At 35.5% G+C, this 24725-nt stretch overlaps 1 non-coding gene and 1 pseudogene across 1 annotated transcript; both read right to left on the reverse strand.

The window, feature by feature from the left end:
• Positions 1 to 5020: 5020 nt before the first annotated feature.
• LOC136169113 (small ribosomal subunit protein eS26 pseudogene) lies at positions 5021 to 5368 on the reverse strand (annotated as a pseudogene).
• Positions 5369 to 6010: 642 nt separating this feature from the next.
• LOC136156531 (U2 spliceosomal RNA) lies at positions 6011 to 6194 on the reverse strand. The gene has a single exon (XR_010661069.1). It is a non-coding gene; the product is annotated as a U2 spliceosomal RNA (small nuclear RNA).
• Between the last annotated feature and the right edge of the window lie 18531 nt (positions 6195 to 24725).

The raw sequence follows: 24725 nt of genomic DNA on the forward strand, positions 1-24725 counted from the left end.
ATTTGGATATCCTTGGTTCAAGTTGAATTTAAATGAAACTGCTGGGCTTTTGAAGTAGCCAAATTAGATCCTCTACTTAATTCTCATCTCTATCATCCATTCATGCAAGTACATTCCTACAAAATCTGCTTGCCAATACTCCTTAAGGGTGTCATGGAAACATTATACCTATTTAAGTAACTTTGAGATATCTTCTCAATATACATAAATCTAACAAATTCTGTACTAATAAAACACCTCATTCATGTTTTATTAGTCGCTTAGCTGTGTCCAAATCTTTGTGACCCCATGGACTGTAGCCCACCAGGCTCCTCTGTCCGTGGAATTCTCCTGGCAAGAATACTGGAGAGGGTTGCCATTTCCTTCTCCCAAGGATCAAACCTGGGTCTTCTGCATTGCAGGCAGATTCTTTACTATCTGAGCTACAAAGGAAACCTAATAAAACACCTACTACTTGTCGGAGTCTGGTTATTATATTTAATTCCTGTGAAGTCAGGAATAATACCATCCTTTTTCAAATCAGAAAACAGGTCAAGAGGTTAAGGCTATGTCTAAAGTCACATGCAGCTTATATATACAGATCTAATATATGTAATATACTATATGCAGCAAACATATAGCAGATCTGGGTCAAATCAGTTCAGTTTAGCTTTTGTTATTTCTTTGAAAAAATTAATTAGAATATATATGACATAAATTTATTATCTTAGCCATTTTTAAGATCGCAGTTTTGTGGCGTTAAGTGCATTCATATTGTTCTGCAATCAGCACCACCATTTATTTCCAGAGCTTTTTCAAGGTAGGAGGTATTTCTCCTATCTTGTCTTTCTTATCTTGATCATTCATTTATTCTTGACGTTGCAACACTGAATCAGAATGGACATTGCTCTTGAGCTCATGGAGTTTCATTTTCCTGGAATTGATTCAGAATAATCAATCATTGCACAGATATTTATTTCCTTATTTGTCAGAAGTGTAGCATGCTCTGTAAGGCCACAGACATTTAAGTTTGATAGAGAGATGTTAATCACACATGTGTGGCTGCTAAGTCGCTTCAGTCATGTCATCTCTGTGCAACCCTATGGACTGTAGCCCACCAGGCTCCTCTGTCCATGGGAAGCTCCAGGCAAGAATCCTGGAGTGGGTTGCCATTTCCCTCTCTAGAGGATCTTCCTGACCCAGGGTTTGAACCTGGGTCTTCTTCATTGCAGGCAGATTTTTTACCATCTGAACCACTAGGGAAACCCTATAGATATATCTTTAAAGAGGTGATTAAAGTCACGTTTGGTCATACTGGTCCCACCAATAGGACTGGTATCATAAGAAAAGGAAGTGACACCAGGAATGTGTATTTACAGAGGAAAGGTCACATGCAGACACAGTGAGAAAGTGGCCTGTTAGCCAAAGAGAGGGCCCTCAGGAGAAAACAACCCTGAAAGTGTCTTGATTTTAGACTTCCAAGCTCCAGAACTATGAGAAGATAAATATATATTGTTTAAACCAAACAAACAAAAACCTTCCAGCTATACCTATTTCCCTGCTAAGTCATGTCCCCTTATTTTATAAAATAATAACCTCATGACCCCAGTGTACGTCTTCTTCCATCATAGGACTTATTCCAGTGTAAAGTTTATAATTATTTGTGTAATTACTATGTGACTAACATCTGAGCTACAGTCCCTGTGGTCACAAAGAGTTGAACATGACCAAGCAGCTAACACTTTCACTTTCAAAGACATTATCTATAAATATAGACACATCGAAGACTAGGGCTTCAACATGTAAGCTTGAGAGGACAGCATTAGGTCTCTAACAGACGACATGCTGTGTGGAAACCCTTTGATCTGTTTCAGTGGGAGTATGTTAAGATGCTGTGATTATGTATGGCTTCAGAGTTACTGCACTGATCAATGTATCCCTTCTAAAGTGTACTTCCTGTATTTAATCAGCCATGGGAAAACTCACCGGTGTTTTCCTGTCCTCCACTGTAACTTGGTTTTGGATGCTCTTCTTGACCCTTCTGGATTGTTTTTAATAGCGTCTATGTAAGATTCTTTGGCCGTAACTTTAGAGTAGTGTAACCAAATAGAGGTTCATTTTTTTTTTAAGTCACATAACAAGAAATATAGAGATAAGATGATTGCTGATTTTATTAATTTTATGAATCTATGTATTCATACCTCAATCATGTCAAGTTTTAGAGTACTTCCATGATAAAGTTTCTCTTGGACTTTTTCATATAAGGTCACAACGTAATTGTCATTATGTCTCTTTTCTTAGCATTAAAGTAAAAGAGGTATAAGGAAGAAAACAGAGTGGCAACTATATCAAGAGAACAAAGGATTTTCTAGATAACCTGAAAACTCTTCTCTCTTGGCCAGTATTGTCACATGATTTCTCCTACATGAAAAGGAATCTAAGAAGGTATATTTTTTAGCTCACCATTCTTTATAATTAAGGAGTGCTAATAAGAAGGAAATTGGAATGGGTGCTGAGGCAGCCAAACTAGAGTATCTATCACAATTTCCTAAATAGTATTCTTTTTCCTGATTCTTTGTCCTTTTAACTTTCTAGACTTCCCAATACAATGTCAAGTCTTATCATATTAATCTTTGCACAACATGACTTTGGCCATAAAATTTCCCATTTATCAAAGGAAAAAATAATGCTTCTTAACCTGGTATTCAAAGATCTTTAGGGCTTGGTCCTAAACTACTTGTTAAAATTTATCTCTAAATATTCTTATGTATAAATGTTCTACTCCTAAGCAATATCTGACATGTTACTGTCTTATGTCCTGTGTTTTCCTAATTTAATTCTGCTTAAATTAATTCCATCTTTCCTCCTTTTTTGGTCAGAATTCCGTCTTTACCCTTTTTTTACATTCATCATATAAGTTCCATTTTAAATTCTGTCATACCGTCCTCTCCTCTCCCAGCAGTAATCATCCTCGCCTTTCTGTTCTTATGCATATTTACTTATTTGTCTTATGTTGTCATTTCCTTGTCCAGAGGATCTTCCCAACCCAGGGATTGAACCCAGGTCTCCCACATTGCAGGCAGATTCTTGGAGCCACCAGGGAAGCCCCCTTGAGTTTACACCTTGGTTTTGTTAATTATTTTATGCAGTCTACAATTAGTTTGCAGTTCTGTGTAGGCAGAGTCTATGACTTTTGTCTTTTCTTATGCATATATTTGTATATAATATTATATCATATCATATTTACACAGTGGCAGCAGAATACACACGTATTTGTGGGGTTAGACCATGTTGAAACAATTTCAGAAAGGAAAATTACTTTTATTTAAAAATCTTTCCAGTAGTGCACCAGAGTTTAACTACTACTGTCAAGAAATCTCCCTTAAGTTTTAACCAATTTCCTCCGTTTGTGTCCCCAAATCAAGATAAACAGCTATATTATACTAGGTTATTTTAACTTTAATTTACAGTTATAAATGTTTGCTTTTTCAAGATCTGATAGACTGCATACAAAATCAGCATTTTACACTTATATTGAATTTTCTTCATCATATAGTCTTATTTCCTTCATCATTTGCACATTTGATAACAAAATTGACTTATTACATGTAAAAACTTTACAAGATAGAATTCACCTCATGACCTTTTTTATTGTGTTTTAATGGTTTGTATGGTATAAATTGATATGATTATGTTGGAAAATAGCAGAGACAAGCAAATTATATGATCCCATAATGTATATAGTGATCTGAGAGTTGAGAATATATTTTAAAATTTATTTATATTTTGGGGGATACCTCCCAAAGGCTCCATTATGATGAATTGAATAACATTTCAGGGAAAATGTTTATAGTGTTTCAGAGTAACAAAATAATTTACTACTGGAGATTTTCTGACCAGATAAATTTAATTAGGCTAGCCAAGAGGCAAGCAGATGACTAGAAGAGCGGCTTGCCCATTTATTTTCTACTTGCTAGCTGAAATTTCAAATATAGCAAATTCTTTCTGGATCAATTACAGGTATATGGAAATAAATAAAATTGGACTATTTCTGTATCATTACAACATGATGAATTGCATTATGAACTAGCACAGTGGGAGTGGTATCAAACAGATATTTAATTTGTGAAAGGAGTTTCTTAAAACAGGCATTTTCTAAAATGCTTTGCTTAATACTGATATGTTAACTTCTACTGAACAATATTTTCAGTATTATATTGAAAAGGTGGCATTTTCAATCCAAATATTTATAGCATATCTAATCTAAATTTGTTTGCTGTTTATGTTTTATTAGGATTGGTGATTAGTTTGCTTCATTGACGTATCAGTTTTTGTGGCTTATACAGAAGTTGCAGGATGTAGCTCATAAAATTCAGAACAGGATATCTGGGTATGAATCTTACATCCATTACTTGTCAGTGTGGGTTAATTAGTCTTTCTGAATTTTGATTTACTTACTTGTAATCACAGTATGGCTGTGAGCATTAAATTAAAAAAAAAAAAACCTGTTTATAAATAGAATAATACATGTAATAATTGATGATTAACTAATCTTAGAATCCTTTTTGTCTAGCAGCTCCTGTTTCCAATCCATTAAGCATTTTCCTAATATCACCTTACAGACCCACATGGCCCAATTTTAGCATCATTAAAACAGAACAAAAATACCAGTATGTAAAAAAGGTAATTGCTATGTGATACTAGTTAAACTTGTATCTCTCAAAAAGCTCTAAGTTTTAATTAAATTTATCTCATAAAAGTACTTCCAAAAGTCATCCTTTTTTAGTCTCCTTTTTTGTTCACCACCTCCAGATTCTTATAAACCTCTTATTTTTTGAATCTTTCTTCCTTCCTCTCCAAAAAAAATGCCTGAATTTTAAGTCATGAAGATTCTTATATCTTGAAAATTTTCCTGCCTCTTTAGTCTTGCTTACTTCTATTCATTCTTTATTTTTTTAAGTATAATTTCCATTTTCTTATATTTTCACAGAACAGTATTTCTTCCTTATTTCTTTAAGTAAGTCTTTATGGACTTACATCCTTACACAGGCTTTGGCGGAGGTCTTGGGACAGTACCCACAGATCTAAATTAGGGTGATGGAGGTGTTCGGTCCGTCCTGACTTGGCGAGAATGATTCCTGACCACCGTGTTGTGAATGGTGCAACTCCTGCAGTACTGGAGTTTTACGGATGGCTTGGGAAGCTAATCGGCGTCAGAAGCACTCCTTCAGAAATGACCCTGATGGCTATAGCCTCTCTTGTGTTCCAAGTGATGACTTCTTAATGGCCTTGTCCTCTGACACGCATCAGGCATAGTTGGTACTGTGAATAGGCGGCACGTGGCCATGCCCCTTTTGGCATGACCACTGTTCCTTCTTTCCTTGGTCATCTTGGAAGTGAGGACTTGAGAGAAGAGTCTTTCCACTCATTCTTTAAGTCCCTGCATGAACTTTCAGAGAATGGACTGATAAGGGTACATTTTCTTGAGGGAGGAAGGCGAGTGATGACTGAAAAGAACAAACGGAGAAAATACGAATATTAACATTTCAATACATCTTTTTTAGTCCTTTACTCAGATGACCTAACTACAATACTTTTAAATTGTTTTAGACAACAAAGTTTGGTCTTGAGTTATCAACTTTGTCTTGAACTTAAAAACTGATTCTTCTTATGACTTCAAGTACAAAACTATTAATGACTCCTATTTCCTAGAAATTAAAAAAAAAAAAACTTTTCAAGATTTGTCAATTCATTGAGAAATCAGGGATACTCTTTTACATACATTGCATTCATCCTATTTTTTCTAGCATTGTTTTCAGAAGTATATCCTTTCCATATTTATTCTAATCATAAAAATCATAGAAAATTTTATTCTTATTTTATATTAGTCTGGCATTTTGAAGTAATGAGTCAACAGTCAGCAATCACTTACTGGACAATCACTCCAGACGTATGTTAGGGACTGAATCATGACAAAGATAGAAGCCCGAGTCAGAAGCCCTATTCTTTTTTTTTTTTTTGTTTCCCCCGAGGGGGGTGCACGGTTCCTGGAAGTACTGCAATACCAGGTCGATGCGCGGAGTGGACGGAGCAAGCTCCTATTCCAACTCCCAGCTCCAAAAATCCATTTAATATATTGTCCTCGGATAGAGGACGTATCAGATATTAAACTGATAAGAACAGATACTACACTTGATCTTAAAGTGAGTAGCCGTGAACTCCATTTCATCCTGGTCACTGCATAAAAAGGTATGCTTTATGAGAGTTACAATTCCTGTGTGATCATAATGATGCATATCCAATTATATTGACTTGTGCCATATTCTGGGTGTTTCTTATGGGAAACAGGAATTACAGGGTTAAAAAAAAAATCCCTTCCAGAAAAAGGGCCAACTCTTATTTGTCCTATTGTCACGGACAATAAGATGTTGGGAAAGGGCATAGTTGTCAGAGAGAAACTTAGGGCTTGAGAAGGGTGTTGTAAAGGGCAATAATGATCCAAATTATTTTAGTGGCTTTTAGGACAGAGGGACCAAACTACTGTTTTCTTGAGGAAGAAATGTATTCTTTTCTAGGCTGAAGCATAATTATACGTGAATTGGGACTTATCTAAGAGAAAAGATGAGTTAAGAAATAAGAACATAGTTAAATGGAAGATTTAATTATGAAAATATTAGTAATTAGGTTTAAGGGTTCATCATTCATTTATTGATTCAGCAGTATTTGTTATCTACACGTTCCATATCAGATGCTAAAAATAAAGCAATACAAATATAGACCGCCCCCACCCCTGTCTCCCATCTGTGGGAACTCTCAGTCTAGGAATTTTAAAAAAGATGTACATTTGTATTTCTCTAAGTGAGTAGTGTCTACGAAAGTTCTGTAATAGGCAGGTACTTGTGAAATACTCAGTGAGTAAGACCTTAATGTCATTCATTATTTGCTTAAAAAAAAAGACACATGCCCTGACCATAAAAAAGATATTCAGTTCAGTTCAGTCGCCCAGTCATGTCCGACTCCTTGTGATGCCGTGGAGATCAGTACACCAGGCTTCCCTGTCCATCACCAGTTCCCTGACCTCACTCAAACTTATGTCCACCGAGTTGGTGATGTCGCTGTCCGTCACCAGTTCCCTGACCCCACTCAAACTGATGTCCACCGAGTTGGTGATGTTGCTGTCCGTCACCAGTTCCCTGACCCCACTCAAACTCATGTCCACCGAGTTGGTGATGTCATCCACCCATCTCATGCTCTGTCATCCCCTTCTCCTGCCTTCATCTTACTCAGCATTCAGGTCTTTTCCAACGAGTCAGTTCTTCGCATCAGGTGGTCCAACTGTTGGAGCTTCAGCTTCAGCATCAGTCCTTCCGATGAATATTCAGGACTGATTAGAATTGACTAGTCTGATCTCCTTGCAATACAAGGGACTCTCAAGAGTTTTCTCCAACACCACAGTTCAAAAGCATCAATTCTTCAGCGCTGTTTTCTTTATGGTCTAACTCTCACGACCATACATGACTGCTGGAAAAATGATAGGTTTGACTAGTCAGACATTTGTTGGCAAAATAATGTCTCTGCTTTTTAATGTTCAGGTTATTCATAGATTTTTTTTTCCCAAGGAGCAAGCATATTTTAATTTCATGGCTGCAGTCACCATCTGCAGTGATTTTGGAGCAAAAGAAAATAAAGTCTGCCACTGTTTCCAACAGGAGAAAAGGAAAGATATACCCGTCTGAATACAGAGTTCCAAAGAGTAGCAAGGAGAGATAAGAAAGCCTTCCTCAGTGATCAATGCAAAGAAATGGAGGTAAATAATAGAATGGGAAAGACCAGAGATCTCTTCAGAAAATTAGAGATACCAAGGGAACATTTCATGCAAAGATGGGCACAATAAAGGACAGAAACAGAAGATATTAAGAGGAGGCAAGAATACACAGAAGAACTGTACAAAAAAGATCTTTATGACCCAGATAACCATGACGGTGTAATCACTCACCTAGAGCCAGACATCCTGGAATGCGAAGTCAAGTGGGTCTTAGGAAACATCTCTATGAAGAGAGCTAGTGGAGGTGATGGAATTCAAGTTGAGCTATTTCAAATCCTAAAAGAGGATGTTGTGAAAGTGCTGCACTCAATATGTCAGCAAATTAGGAAAACTCAGCAGTGGCCACAGGACTGGAAAAGGTTAGTTTTCATGCCAATCTCAAAGAAAGGCAATGCCAAAGAATGTTCAAACTACTGCACAGTTGCACTCATTTCACAGGCTAGAAAATTAATGCTCAAAGTTCTGCAAGCAATGCTTCAATAGTATGTGAACCAAGAATTTCCAGATGTTCAAGTTGGTTTTAGAAAAGGCAGAGGAACCAGAGATCAAATTGCCAACAACTGCTGGATCATAGAAAAAGCAAGAGAGTTCCAGAAAAGCATCTACTTTTGCTTTATTGACTATGCCAAAGCCTTTGACTGTGTGGATCACAACACACCATGGAAAATTCTTAAAAAGAAGGAAATGCCAGACCACCTCACCTGCATCCCAAGAAATCTGTATGGAGATCAAGAAGCAACAGTTAAAACCAGACATGGAACAATGGACTGGTTCCATATTGGGAAAGGAGTACAGCAAGACTGTATATTCTCACCGTTTATTTAACTTATATGTAGAGTACATCATGCAAAATGCTGGGCTGGATGAAGCTCAAGCTGAAATCAAGATTGCCAGGAGAAGTATCAATAACCTCAGATATGCAGCTGACACCACCCTTATGGCAGAAAATGAAGAGGAACTAAAGAGCCTCTTGATGAGGGTAAAAGAGGAGCGTGAAAAAGCTGGTTTAAAACTCAACATTAAAAAAACTAAGATCATGGTATCTGGTCCTATCACTTCATGGCGTATAGATGGAGAAAACAATGGATAAAGTGGCAGAAACATATAACTCATATTTATATAGGCCTTGATAATTGCTAAGCAGTGGTAAGTGCCTTATGTTGATTTAAAAAAATTGGATTCTTGCTATATCTCTATAAAGTAAGTACTGCTGTTATAGATGAGGAAAGTAATTTACAGAGGTTAAGTAAATTGGTCCTAAGATCCTATTGCTACTAATGCCTGACCTGAATTTTGAAAGGAGCAGATATGCCAGGTTCTTCTCTTAATTACTATACCACACTGGATTCTATTGCCTTCCATGTGGTTGGCAGGCTCCCAGGATCTAAAAGTCTTATTTTAGATCTAATTGTTCTAATTAGATTATTATTGTTCTAATACAGAATACAGAAAATAATTTAATCCTTGCATCATTTCTATGAAAATTTTCTTATAATGATTTATGACAAACAGGTCATCAGTCATCTAATGGAATAGAGAAGGAGCTACTTATTTAATTGGCATGCTGTCTCCATCAAAAAACATAAACCTCCCACTTGTTGTCTGTCAGAGTTCCCACTATGAGTTACACTTCTAGGATAAGACCTTCAACTCCCAAAGAAAAAATAATTAACAAAATAGTATGGTTCTGGTGCAAAAAAAGACTCATAAATTAATGGAAGAGAATAGAGAGTCCAGCAAATACCCATGCACAATTATGGTTAGTTGATCTGTAACAAAGGAGGCAAGAATATATAATGCAAGAAAGACAGTCTCTTCAATAAGTAGCATTGGGAAAACCAGATAGCTATATGTAAAAGATGAAGCTATTCTCTCACAACATATACAAAAATAAACTCAAATGGATTAAAGACTTAAATGTAAGAACTTAACCTCTGAAAAGCCTAGAAGAAAACAGAGGCAGTATGTTCTTCCACATAAGTATTAGCAGTATTTTTGGATCTATCTGCTGAGACAAAGGAAACAAAAGCAAAATTAAACAAATGGGACTACATTGCACAGTGTGAGAAACCGTTAAGAAAACAAAGAGGCCACCTACTGAATGGGGGAATATATTTGCAAATGATATGTTCAATACGAAAAATATAAGCAATTTAATTGAAAAATAACCATAAGATCTTTCCAGACATTTTTCCAAAGAAATACAGATGGCCAATAGACATGGGGAAAGATGCTCACCATCACTCATAATCAGGAAAATGCAAGCAGTCACAATGAGACATCACTCCACATCTGTCTGAATGGTTGTCATCAAAAAGACAACAAATAACAAGTGCTGGCAGGAGTGTGGAGCAACAGGAACTCTTGTGCTCTGTTGATGGGAATGAAAATTAATGCAGCCATTGTGGGAAGCAGTATAGTGTTTCCTCAAAAAAATTAAAAACAGAGCTGCTATATGACCTAGCAATGTCACTCCTGAATATTTATCCAAAGAAAACTAAAACTCTAACTTCAAAAAATATGTGCACCGCAAGCTGGAATCAAGATTGCCAGGGGAAATATCAATAACCTGAGATTCGCAGATGACACCACCCTTATGGCAGAAAGTGAAAAAGAACTAAAGAGCCTCTTGATGAAAGTGAAAGAAGAGAGTGAAAAAGTTGGCTTAAAACTCAACTTTCAGAAAATGAAGATCATGGCATCTGGCCCCACCACTTCATGGCAAATAGATGGGGAAACATGGAAACAGTGATAGGCTATTTTTTGGGCTCCAAAATCACTGTAGATGGTGACTGCAGTCATGAAATTAAAAAACACTTGCTGCTTGGAAGAAAAGCTATGACCAACCTAGGAAGCATATTAAAAAGCACAGACATTATTTTGCCAGCAAAGGTCCATCTAGTCAAAGCTATGATTTTCCCAGTAGTCATGTATGGATGTGAGAGTTGAACCATAAAGAAAGCTGCACACCAAAGAACTGATGCTTTTGAACTGTGATGTTGGAGAAGATTCTTGGGATTCCTTGGGCTGCAAGGAGATCAAACCTAAAAAAATCAGCCCTGAATACCCATTGGAATGACTGATGCTGAAGCTGAAGCTCCAATACTTTGGCCACCTGATCGAGAGAACTGACTCACTAGAAAAGAAAAGATCCTGATGCTGGACAAGATATAAGGCGGGGGGAGAAGGGGACAACAGAGGATGAGCGTCACCTCACCGGCTCAGTGGACATGAGTTTGAGCAAGCTCTGGGAGTTGGTGATGGCAGGGAAGCCTGGTGTGCTGCAGTCTGTGGGGTTGCAAAGAGTCGGACATGCCTGAACCGCTGAACTGAGAAGCGAGCTAAATGCCCATTGACAGATGAGTGGATAGAGAAGATGTGGTATGTGTGCAGGATGGGCTATTACTCAGAGTTAAAACAGAATGAAAGTTTGCAGTTTGCAACAACATGGATTGACCCTGAGGGTTTTATGCTAAGTGAAACTTAGCTTTCAAACAGAGAAAGACAAAAACTGCATTTTCACTTATATGTGGAACCTAAAAAATGAAACAGATAAACAAACTACAAAACAGAAAAAGACTCACATATAAAGGGAAGAAACGAGTGATTGCCTGAGGGGAGGCAGATAGAGGGCTGTTGAAATAGATGAAGGGGATTTAGAGGTACAAACTATCAGTTATAAAGTGAGTCATAGGGATGTAATATATACTCCAGGGAATATAGTCAGTAATATTTTAATAACTTTGGTGCATAATATACTGTAAGTCAAACATACTTCAATTAAAAAAAAATAAGTTTAGTTGTTTGTGGTTGTTTAAATCCCTCGTCTTCAACTCTTTCCAGTAATTTATTGGACAAATTCTACTCAGTATTCTGTTTATTAAATTGAGATGATGTTTGAGTCATCTTTTACTTGTCAGGTGCTGATTAGGTACTGGAAATGCCAGAGTGGGAAAAAAAATAAAAGGTACACATTGTCTCATGGAACTGGATTCTTTTATTTTTTTTTGTTCTCATACTTGATTTTTATTTATTTATTAAAAAAATTTTTTTGCATACCTTTTTACTTTTATTTTTTTTTCCATTTATTTTAATTAGTTGGAGGCTAATTACTTTACAATATTGTTGTGGTTTTTGCCATACATTGACATGAATCAGCCATGGATTTACATGTGTTCCCCATCCTGATCCCCACTCCCGCCTCCCTCTCCATCCCATCCCTCTGGGTCTTCCCAGTGCACCAGCCCCGAGCGCTTGTCTCATGCATTCAACCTGGGCTGGTGAGGAGCTAGATTCTTGGTGGGCTGGGAATGGAGACAAAAATCTATCTATCTATCTAACATCTCTCTCTTTCTAGGTGGTTATGTTAAATATTAAGAATAAAACTAAGACAGAGTGAAAGAAGAAAAGTCAAGGAGGGTGCAGTTAATAGGTGGATTAGGAAAGGTTTCCCAGATGAGATGACATTTGAGTACATACTTGAAGTGAATATTAGCTGTGAGGACATCTGAGAAGAGCTTTCACATCAAGGAACCTTTGGGACAACTCTGTGCTAAGTATGGGAATGCTGAAACTGATGAAAGAGAATGCAATAGTATATAAATTGTCTGTGAGCCAATTTGACTATTGAAAGTTTGCACCTGTTTATAAACACACACAGCAGTGATTTTCAGATACCTTTGAATATATTTTAAATTATATTTCTTATAATAACAGTAAAGTAATTTTTTGTCCTGTTTAGGGACTTACTGGCCCTTCGATTTTGAAAGTTGATGTATAAGAAGTACAGCATTCACTGAATTTTTCTTTTGTGAATATGACTCCTCCACAATAATGTATTTTAGCTGCAAACACTATTTCTCTCTGCATTTCTTTGTTCTTTTATTATTTATTGTTTTCCGTGTTGCATATTTTGTAATTGTTCTATCTTTTACATGAATAGCATAAGTAGATTTCCAAGCTTCTAGTTTGCTGAAAGGTATTAGAACTTATAGTTGTCTGTGCTTACTCGCTCAGTCGTGTCTAACTCTCTGTGACACCGTGGACTGTAGCCCGCCAGGCTCCTCTGTCCATGGGATTCTCCAGGCAAGAATCCTGGAGTGGGTTGCCATGCCCTCCTCCAGGGGATCCTCCCAACCCAGGGATCCAACCAGGTCTCCAGCATTGTGGGCAAATTCTTTTACCATCTGAGTCAGCAGTGAACCAGTGAAGTTGCTCCAACTCTTTGCAATCCCATGGACTGTAGTCCACCAGGCTCCTCCATCCATGGAATTTTCCAGGCAAGAGTACTGGAGTGGGTTGCCATTTCCTTCGCCAGGGGATCTTCCTGACCCAGAGATCGAACCCAGGTCTCCTGCATTGCAGACAGTTGCTTTACCGTCTGAGCTACCAGGGAAGCCCAAGAATCGTGGAGTGGGTAGCCTATCCCTTCTCTATGGGATCTTCCCGACCCAGGAATTGAACCAGAGTGTCCTGCATAGCAGGTGAGCTACCAGGGAAGTGGTTTAATTGGAGAAATTTTTAAATGACCTGGTAAACCACTACATTTTGACTGTTCTGAATAAATGAAACTTTTTTTTTTAAGTTCATTTTGTCAACCGTAACAAGATTTTCCCCTAATAAACTGGTTCTGGATCAGAAAGTGAAGTAAATATTTCAGCTAGCAGTTACAACTGATTTGTGAATGCTACAGCCAGTAAATAGTTCTTCCTCCTTTTTTTTTTTTTAAAATAAGCATAAAAACTCATTTGAGTTGTCAGGGGCATTTTCTCTAAGCACTGAAGCTCTTTAGAATATCATTTTAAAAAGTTAAAAGTGAGAAAAGTAACTTGGCAGAGAAATATAACTATGTAAGAATGATACAATTGGCATTTTAAACTTTTACTAAATAATTTAGGAATCTTGTAAAGTAATGACAATTATTCCATTATAATAGATGAAGTCAGAAGGTCAGTGCAACTGTAAAAGTGCAACTTTTTTTTTTTTGATGGTCAAGCAACCTTATAGGACTGGTCTTTAATTTATAGTGTGGTGTACACTGAAGTTTGTTATCAGATTAACCCCATTTATGACAGTGAATCAATTATATACATGTAGTCAATAAACAATGTATACAGTTATGTCATTTCCCTATTTTATTTTTTACATTTTAGACTGCATTTATTAAAATATGATTTCATGTCTTTTGAATCCAACTATATGAAAGATGATTATACTCTGTAGGTCTTTTTTTCTAGTAGTTCATTTTTAAAATTAAGGTAAAATGTATATAACATACAGTTTATCTACCATAAATGTCCTACTCAATGATTTTTAAATAAACATGTGCAGTTTTGCTACCATCATTACAATTCAGTTCTAAATACTTCATAACCCAGCAAAGTTCCCCTGGGCCCACGTGCAATCACTCCGAGTTCCTCTTGCCAGCTTCAGGCGAGCACTTTCTTCACAGTTTTGTCTTCCCTAGACATTTCATGTAAATCATACAGTGTGAAGTCTTTTGTATCTGGCTCCTTTTGTTTAGCCTAATGCTCTTGCGTGGCTTAAAAGCTGTCAGAAGTAAATGCAACGAAGCCTGGAGTCAGACTCGCTATACCCTATCACACTGACAGAGTGCCTCCGTGAGCATGACTGGGCTGTGTCCTCCCGTATGGAACACAACCTTTCCAGACATGCACACAGGTCGCGTGACAGATCGTGCCGTTCTAGCCCAATCCACTCTTATGGTTCCAGACGGAGCACTGATGATTTTGTAGCTTGTAGTTTACCATTCATTACTCACTAAGCCAATCTGCAGAGGATACATAGATCTGCATCAATCAGCAGTCTCTCCACATCCTCCCACACCTCTTTTCATCTTCACTGTTTATCAGTCTTTCTCCTCTTAATGGTTCATTGTGGATGAACCAGCCTTGGTGATTTCAGTTGACAGTGACTAAACAATGTCACTCACATACTCTATTCTGCAACTTTGCAAAAATTGCTGACAGTCTAGTAGGGAACACTTGCCTGAACTTCTCTTCACTATCACTGTATGGAGAATGACTTAAAGAAGTCATATGAGTAGTATAAGAAATAAGTAAAGGTGGCTTGGACTAAGGTGGTTGCAATAGAGATGTTGAAAGATGGTACCTATGAGGCATTTTATTGGTTATTTATTATTTGCTGATATTTAGTGCATTCCATTATTCCACTTAAATCATACCAGATGAGCAAACTAAGTCTCAGAGAAACTAGGAAACCTTCACAAGATAATTTAATAAAAGCTTGAACTGTATTTTGACCTCCAACCAGTCTGACTATACGTTTTGTTATATTTTCTGTTTATTTGAAATATCAAAAGCTCTTTATCCATGAAAACAAAAGAGGACAAACAAAATAACCTGTATCATGGAGGAGGGAGATGTAAAGACAAATCATTCATGCAATTCGGTATAAACACTAAAGCATTTCAGTATTTCTAGACAATACTTTTGTTTTTTAATTTTTTTCCTGTATAAGAAAATAAGTGTCTTTTCTCTCATATCAGTTTTATAATCTTAATTTTTATGTAAAAATTTAATATAAGCAGTTTTCTATCTCATCAAAAATTTGTAGAGGGGTTCAACAAATTTTATACATATATAAATATATATATACATATTCAGATATTTTTATTCAAGGCAATAATATGAAAAAATCTTTGAAATGATAAGAGAACTAAATCTTCCACATATCAAAAGCAAAATTAAATTCCAAAAAATGTTGAATCAGGAAAAAATCTTCAAAACTACTGATATATTCTACAAACATTATTGTAATTCAAGTAAAAATAAAGGATTATTTAAGCAAAAAATCTAGAACCCTGTAAAGAGGAAAAATGTTCAGTTGGCTTTGTATTTTTAAGCAGAAATACCCAATGGCATGAGATAATTAGGATCAGTTCAGATCAGTTCAGTCGCTCAGTCGTGTCTGACTCTGTGACCCCATGGACTGTAGCATGCCAGGCTTCCCTGTCCTTCACCAACTCCTGGAGCTTACTCAAACTCATGTCCATCAAGTCAGTGATGCCATCCAACCATATCATCCTCTGTCGTCCCCTTCGCCTCCTGCCTTCAATCTTTCCCAGCATCAGGGTCTTTTCTAATGAGTCAATTCTTCGCATCAGGTGGCCAAAGTATTGGAGTTTCAGCTTTAGCATCAGTCCTTCCAATGAATATTTAGGACTGATATCCTTTAGGATTGACTGGTTGGATCTCCTTGCAGTCCAAGGGACTCTCAAGAATCTTCTCCAACACCACAGTTCGAAAGCATCAATTCTTCAGTGCTCAGATTTCTTTGTAGCCCAACTCTCACATCTGTACATGACTACTGGAAAAACCAAAGCTTTGACTAGACAGACCTTTGTCAGCAAAGTGATGTCTCTGCTTTCTAATATGCTATCTAGGTTGGTCAGAGCTTTTATTCCAAAGAGTAAGCATCTTTTAATTTCATGACTGCAGTCACCATCTGCAATGATTTTGGAGCCCAACAAAAGAAAGTCTCTCGCTGTTTCCATTGTTTCCCCACTTATTTGCCATGAAGTGATGGGACCAGATGCCATGATCTTCATTTTTCTGAATGTTGAGTTTTAAGCCAACTTTTTCACTCTCCTCTTTCACCATCATCAAGAGGCTCTTTAGTTCTTCACTTTCTGTCATAAGATAATTAGGATACATACGAATAAAATTGAAAACAGAATTTCTAGTTACTGTAGAGTCATCTTCAAAAGAATGAACCATGTTTTATCTAACCATTAGCATATTGAAGACAATTTATGTTATTTCCATTTTTATGTAATTGCTCATTTATTCAAGAATCTTTTCACTATAGTTTTGGAGATAGTATTTGTAGTAGTCAGCTATTGTCACTATAATTATATATAACAATTTACCCCTAAACTAATCAATTTAAAACCAAATCACTGTTTTTTTCATGTCCAAGTCTCTGGGTTGGCTTTGACTGTTGAACTTGACTCTTGGATGCAAATTCGAGGCATTTCAGCTCCAAACATATCTCATTTTCTGGCTATCCAGTGTGCACCCTCATAGCACAGGCCAAAGAGCAATAGCAAGATAGTAGGTGGAAACCCTATGATGCTTCTTGAGATCTTGTCTCAGACTAGCAAACATTCCATTAGTTAAACAATTCACATGACTAGTCTCAACGTTAACTTAGCAGGGAAGTATACTCTGCATCAAGGGGAATGATGTAAATATTTTTTGAAATATAATCCAATCTATCAAGATCATTAGTCAAATATTGAAACCAATGATTGTGTAATTGCAGTTTAGGTATAAGGTTGTTTTATCTAGTATGAAGTTGAGGTAATGTTTTGTGCAGCTGACATATAGCTGGCAATATTTAGAATTTAACTAGGTAAATGAGAAGGAGTGAAAGAGTGTTTAACCAAACGGAATGATATCCCAAAAGACTCATTTATGAAAGGAACATTAATGTGTTGAAAGGAAAGACATGTGTTAGTGTGACTAAGCTGGAGAAAGTGAAAATTTGATTTTAAGTCAGATTTCTGGGGGAGATAAATATTAATCTTTAAAAAGCCAATATGCCAAATGACCAATTTGTTGAAAGGTAATTCGCTGAAAATCAATGTTGACCTAATAATCAAATTTAAATAAATAAAATTTTAAAGTATCAGGCAGAGTTTATAGCAATTTATGTTGCACGATAGCTTGTTTAACTGAGTATTTTTTTAGCATTTTATTTTTAATTTATTATTGCTGTTTTGTTGAGGCTGACCAGTGTTTAATATATTCATTGTGTTTTCTGCATTTTGAAAATTTGACTTTAGAAAATGAAAATATTTTACAAACTTCTAATTTTAGCATTTACATGTTTTGAATATCAAGGATTTCCCCCTAAATCACAGAGTTTCTCTATTCTATTAATTTGCAGCTCAGTCTTTTCTTAAATGTATTTTAGCCCAACATATATCTTAACTTACCTGGTTGAATGAAAATTTTATGTCTGTTGTAAAAATGGAAAGCATACTTAGTTTCTGAAATGCACTCAGGGGATATACCTCGCTGCATTGAGAATCGTGGTGCATCGATGTTAGGGAAGCTGAAAGTATACAAAAACAGTGCTCAAACCAAGAAAAAAAAAGTTCTAAGAGAGCATCAAGTTTATTCCATACTAATTCATGCAATTTTGAATATAATTAATATATGCACATTTTAAATTCGTGGGATGTGTGTGTGTGTGTGTGTGTGTGTGTATGCTCATGTGTGTATATGCACGTTAAGTGAATCTTTGCTAAGCCTTTTTAGTTTCACCATTTAAAATATGCATTTTCCATTTCACACACACAAAAACATAAACCACCATCTTTTGCTTCTTTTGTCGTCATATTGTGAACGTCATGACTGCCAGTATGTACCAGGTCCCAGTTTACCTTTGCTCTATGTGTGATCCTAAGGTTGTCTTTGCTTGCAGATTTGATTTGGGTTCACTGGAGCTCATGAGTCATTTATTACTAAAAGATACTTTTTCCAGTGTTACTGTTCAGATATCCAGAATAACATCTATCTACCCCCAAACCACTCCCCCCAGATGAAACCACTAACCACTGATCCAACAAACTGAAACGCTGACCAAAAAGCAATCTCAATTTATAAAACGTTATTACATTTTGTTCTTTTCTCATCTGGTCTCCCTCATTCCTCTGAAAGTGTTTGCTTGTGGTGGAATCTACTGCCTGTATTCTTTACTGATGACAAGAGCCCTGAGAACTGCTGATACAGAAATAAAACTTTTCTAAAGAGAAGATGACTCCCATGACCCATGAGTTACTATATGTATAGTCTTTAGGTCTGATTTAGTCACATTTTGTTTTCCACCTTGTTTTGCAGACTCTCATGGCTTTTCTTTTCTTTCTTTTTCTTTGAGAATCCATCCCTTTTCAGGACTGATATTCCTGTGTGGCCTCTTGCTATATACTAAGGACAAGTAGGTCATTCCTTTTCAGTTCCTGGAGTTTTGCTTATATGGCTAACACACATAGTACTCTCCCTGATCAACAGTTGAATACTACTGTCCTTTCATGCTTGATGTCTGTTTTAGATAGGACCCTAGCTGGACTGTGGTAGTCTAGCATCTATTTAAACATAGGCAAACTTCGCTACTTTCTTTTCTACACCATGACACTCTTCCTATTCACCATCTCCACTTTAGAAAAAATAAATTTATAATGTTTTTCTGATTACAAGGAAGAAGTTATGAAAGATGCTGTAAATTCACATTTTATTGTATATGCACATCTTTATACAGGTACATTTTAAAAATAAATTTTACTATTTTTAGTCTGAGCTAATAACATCTCCTTTAAAACATTTAAAACAATAGCTATTTTACAAATATAGTTGCAAGCTTAATAATCACTTATGGACAGCCCTTACTCAAACAGAACAACTCTTTAATTTTGAAAATTCTTCCTAGATCCTCCCTTCTAGTTAAGCCTAGATATTTATGCATGCTTGTACATACACTGCATATAAATATTTTAAGTCTTTGGTATTTATATTAAATCAGCCAATGTACTTGATAAAATAATATATTTATTAAGAAATTCTTACCTTCTTTCTGTGAAGCAATTATCCTTCAATTTAAAATAAATTAATTAGAAAAGAAACTCTTATTCTTTTTAAAATGCAAAGTTTTCTCCCCTCTGGTTGTGTAAATGATAAAGTAAAGAGCCTCTGGTGTTTGGTCAGCCATTCATTTCATACCTAGAGTGTCTGGGAGTGAAACATCTGTTTGAAATGTGGTTTGCTTTCTTTTTGTTTACATTTGTTAACTTCCCTAGAATGTTTTCTGAAGACCATGAATGTTAACAATGTTCAGTCAACTTTTTCTTTTCCAATGGTTATTGTTTCTTTAATTACATCTGCACAAACTGTGAATTATTGAGTTACCTGAAGTTATTGAATTTGTGTTTCTTGCTGCCTAGAACTCACATTGCTGAATCACAGAGCAGGCTGCATTTTCTCTACATTTCCCTTCATTCATTATATTTTACCTTTTAAAACCAATGTAAAAAATATGAACAAATCTATAAATCTAACATAATATGTTTGAAAAAATATGAATTTATTCTTTATTTTTATGTTGTTTTCATGTCTTTCCTGTAATGATGCTTTTTCTCAAGGGATGTGCTAGTATCAAAGCCCTAAAGAAAACCCTTTTATCCACATATCAAATTTCCTATAGATTTTTCATACCTTATAACCTATTTCACCATCTCTCCTTTTCATAAAACACATCACTCTCCTGGTGCTAAGTTTATGCTCCCTTTGGTCGTATGTATATATTCAGTTTTTCATTAGAGTTTATGAGACAGGATAAACTAAAAATCCAACTTTTTTTTGTTTGTTTCAGATATAGATACATTTAACATAAAGCTTTATCGGTTTCATTAGTCCTTTTTCACGTTTGGTTTTATTTGATAGTTAAATTTCTCCACATAAATCCTTCTCAAATTTTATTGTGCTACAAGATTATTGTAGTAATCCATTTCATTTTCTGTTATTTAAAGCTAAATTATATTTGAATCTGTATTTTCATATAAAGATTATATTACCTTTCAACTGAGTTTTAGACTGGATCTTGACATGTGTAATTTTTTCTTAGTAACAGGCTCACTAAATAATACCTCTTTTATTAAGCTATTTTTCCTTTCAATTGACATAGGCCTGGCTAAACTGCATAACTTTCTTATGCCTCGATACTAAAAAGAACATAATTTCAGTCATTATAAAGCTTTTTTGTATTTTGCTAGCTAGTTATACATTTTTCTTGGATTATTTCTTATTTATGTCAGTGATATTTTAAAATACAGTATTACATAAAATTCTTTTGTGTATTAAAATCTCGATCAGTTTCTCTATTTTTTTTTTGAGCTACGTTTATTCACTTTTGGGAAACGTTCCGTTGTCTCTTGGTTTGCATTGTTGATAATTATGAGTCTGCTGTCAATCTAATTGTCATTTTTTTCCTCTCTGAATGACCATCAAAGCTCCATCCTTTAATTTTGGTTTTCCATAATTTTATTACTAGGTGTTTACTTGTGGATTAAAAAAAAATCTTGTTTCAAGTTTTTGTGCTACCTGAATTTTAAAATTTATATATTTAATTAATCTAGGAATTTTTTTAGTCAATGTATTTTAAAATACTGCAACTAATCTGCTATCTCTATACCTTTTTCTAAATTGGAAGCATATACTAAATTTTTTGTTGTCTTTTTTATGTCCTCAATCCTCTCTTTTATCATTTTTGTAATTTCATTTTTTTGTGCTGCATTCTTTGCAATTTTATTTTGTAATTCACTAATTTTCTTTTCAGCAATATCTAATTGTATTTCATGTTCATTGAGGTTAATCAACTAATTTTTAATAACTATATTTTAAAGAAGTTTAAAGTTTATTAAAAAATTAAATATAAAATAAAAAGAGTTCTCTATATTTCCTCCCCCTCTTCCAAGTTCCCCTATTAATAAAATCTTGCTTGAGTATAGTGTATTTCTTAGAGGTGATGAACCAATATTGATACAATACATTATTACTCACTAGAGTCCATAGTTCATATTAGAGTTTACTCTTTATATTGTATGGTCATATGGATTTTGACAAATGCACAGTGCCCTTACCCACTGTTACAGTATATACAGATTAATCTCAATGCCCTAAAAATCATCTTTTCTCTACCTATTTGTTCCTCTTTATTCTTCTCTCCTATCCCCCCACTAAACCCTACCAAACTCTTGGCAAACACTGATCTTTTTAATGTCTCTAAAGTTTTGTTTTTAGAACACCATATAGTTGGAATCACACAGGATGCAATCTTTTCAGACTTGCTTCATTTACCTAAGAATGCACACGTATCCTTCCTTTTTGTCTTTTCATACCTGGATAGCTCATTTCTTTTTATTATTAAATAATTAACATTCCATTGTGGAGATGCATCACAGTTTGGCTATCTATTGGCCAATTAAAGAATGTGTTGATTGCTTCCATGTTTTGGCATTACATATAAATATTTGTGCACAGGTTTTTATGTGCAAGCAAGTCAACTCATTCAGGTAAATACCAAGGAGTATGACTGTTGAGATTGTATGAGAAGACTATGTTTAGCTTTGTTAGAAACAGCTAAACTCTATTCTTCACTTACAGTGTCATTTTGCATTCCCATCAGCAACGAATTCTATATCCTCATTAGCACTTGGTATTATTTGGGTTTTAGCCATTCTAATAGGTGTACACTAGTATCTCATTGCTATTTTCATTTGAAATTACCTGATGATGTGATTTCAAGTATCTCTCATATGTTTATTTGCTGCATATCTTTTCAATGAGATGTCTGCATGTATCTTTTGGCCAATTTAAAAAATTAGGATGGTTGTCTTTTCATTGTTGTGTATGAAGGGTTATTTATATATTTTGCATTCAAGTTCCTTTTTAGATAAATGTTTTGCAAATATTTCTCCCCATCTTTGGCTTTCCTCTTCATTTCCTTTACAGTGTATTTCCTGGATTGGAAGTTTTTTACTTTTTTTGTTTAATACAAACTTACAAATGTATCTTTCACAGATAAAAGTTAACCCAAAGTCACATAAATGTTCTCTCATGTTATTTTCTGCAAATTACTTTGTTTTGCATTTTGATCACAATTCAATTTGAGTTAATTCAATGTTTGGAAAATGGTAAAGTCAGTGCATATATGAATCGGTTTTTCTAGATGTCATTTTATTTGTTCCAGCACTGTTTGTTGGGAAAAACCATCCTTTCTCCATAGGATTGTCCTTGCTTCTTTGTCAAAGATCAGTTGACAACATTTATGTGGGTCTTTATTTGGTCTCTGTACATTGTTACATTGATCTATTTGTCTGCTTTCACCAGTATCACACTATTTTGATTACTTCAGCTTTGCAGGAAGTCAAAGTTAGGTAGTGTCTGTCCTCTGACTTTGTTTTTCTTCAATGTTGTGTTCACTATTCTGGGCCCTTGCCTTTCTGTATAAACTTCAGAATAAGTTTCTTGATATAAACATCTATTTAGATTTGAATTCTAATGATTTTACACGAAGACAGAGATGGAAATCCTAATATTTGCATTGTATGTGTGTGTTTCTTTTTTAAATCTTCTTTACTTATTTATAGTCATATTCTTTATTTGTATTGCCTCTTCAGTTTATCTAAATATTTTTATTTAATTACTTCATACTCTGTATCACATTATATGTATATACATGTATATATATTTATATTTTTAGCACCCTACTGAGGTGTCTATACTTCTTACCGTATCTGTTTACTATCATACGTTACAGCTTGTTTTTTTTTTTAATGTGTTTTGTTATTGTGGATCATGAACTCATTCACCAGGTTTTAATTGTAGGAAAAATAGCAGAACTTAATTGAATATATATCCCTTCAGGAATATATATATTTTTTAATCTGAAAGAACAGAGGTGCCTAATAATATTGCCAACCTAGATCACATATAGTTCATTTTGAGAAGCTTATTTATTTTTTCTGTGTGATTTTTATGGACCACAAAATAAATACATGTCCAAATTTTAAACCCATGTGATGGAAGACCTATGGCTCTGCATTTTTTAAAATTATTTATTTTAATTGGAGGCTAATTACTTTACAATGTTGTAGTGGTTGTTGCCATACACTGACATGAATCAGCCATGGGTACATGTGTTCCCCATCCTGAACCCCCCTCCCGCCTCCCTCCCCACCCCATCCCTCAGGGTCATCCCAGTGCACCAGCCCTGAGCACCCTGTCTCATGCATTGAATCTGGACTGGCAATCTATTTCACATATGACAATATGCATGTTTCAATGCTATTCTCTCAAATCATCCCATCCTAGCCTTCTCCCACAGAGTCCAAAAGTCTGTTCTTTACATCTGTGTCTGTTTTGCTGTCTCACAAATAGGGTCATCATTACCATCTTTCTAAATTCCATATATATGCATTAGTATACTGTATTGGTGTTTTTTTTCTGATTTACTTCACTCTGTATAATGGGCTCCAGTTTCATCCACCTCATTAGAACTGATTCAAATGCATTCTTTTTAATAGCTGAGTAATATTCCATGGTGTATATGTACCATGGCTTCCTTATCCATTCGTCTGCTGATGGGCATCTAGGTTGCTTCCATGTCCTGGCTATTATAAACAGTGCTGCGATGAACACTAGGGTACACATGTCTCTTTCAATTCTGGTTTCCTCAGTGTGTATGCCCAGCAGTGGGATTGCTGGGTCATATGGCAGTTCTATTTCCAGTTTTTTAAGGAATCTCCACACTGTTCTCCATAGTGGCTGTACTAGTTTGCATTCCCACCAACAGTGTAAGAGGGTTCCCTTTTCTCTGCACCCTCTCCAGCATTTATTGCTTGTAGACTTTTGGATAGCAGTCATTCTGGCCAGCGTGAGATGGTACCTCATTGTGGTTTTGATTTGCATTTCTCTGATAATGAGTGATGTTGAGCATCTTTTCATGTGTTTGTTAGCCATCTGTATGTCTTCTTTGGAGAAATGTCTGTTTAGTTCTTTGGCCCATTTTTTGATTGGGTCTTTTATTTTTCTGGAATTGTGGCTCCACATGCTTAGAGAATTTTTTCATCATTCAAATGTCAGTCTAAGAGGATTAGTTTCTTGTCTTTATTTGATGGCAGGATAGTTTCATTTCCAGTTGACACAGGGAATGTTTCCTAGATGTAGAATTTGAAGTGGGGAAACTTATTAACAAAACTTATTGGTGAAAATCTCTCAGGAAAAGAAGACATCCTGCAATTTGCTTCTTTATTGGCTCTTCTCCATGGGATAGTCTCTCATGGAAAATTGCTCACACTCTGTACCTATTCTCAAAGTTC

Source organism: Muntiacus reevesi, chromosome 1 (genome assembly GCF_963930625.1).
Source record: "Muntiacus reevesi chromosome 1, mMunRee1.1, whole genome shotgun sequence".
Classification (NCBI taxonomy): domain Eukaryota; kingdom Metazoa; phylum Chordata; class Mammalia; order Artiodactyla; family Cervidae; genus Muntiacus; species Muntiacus reevesi.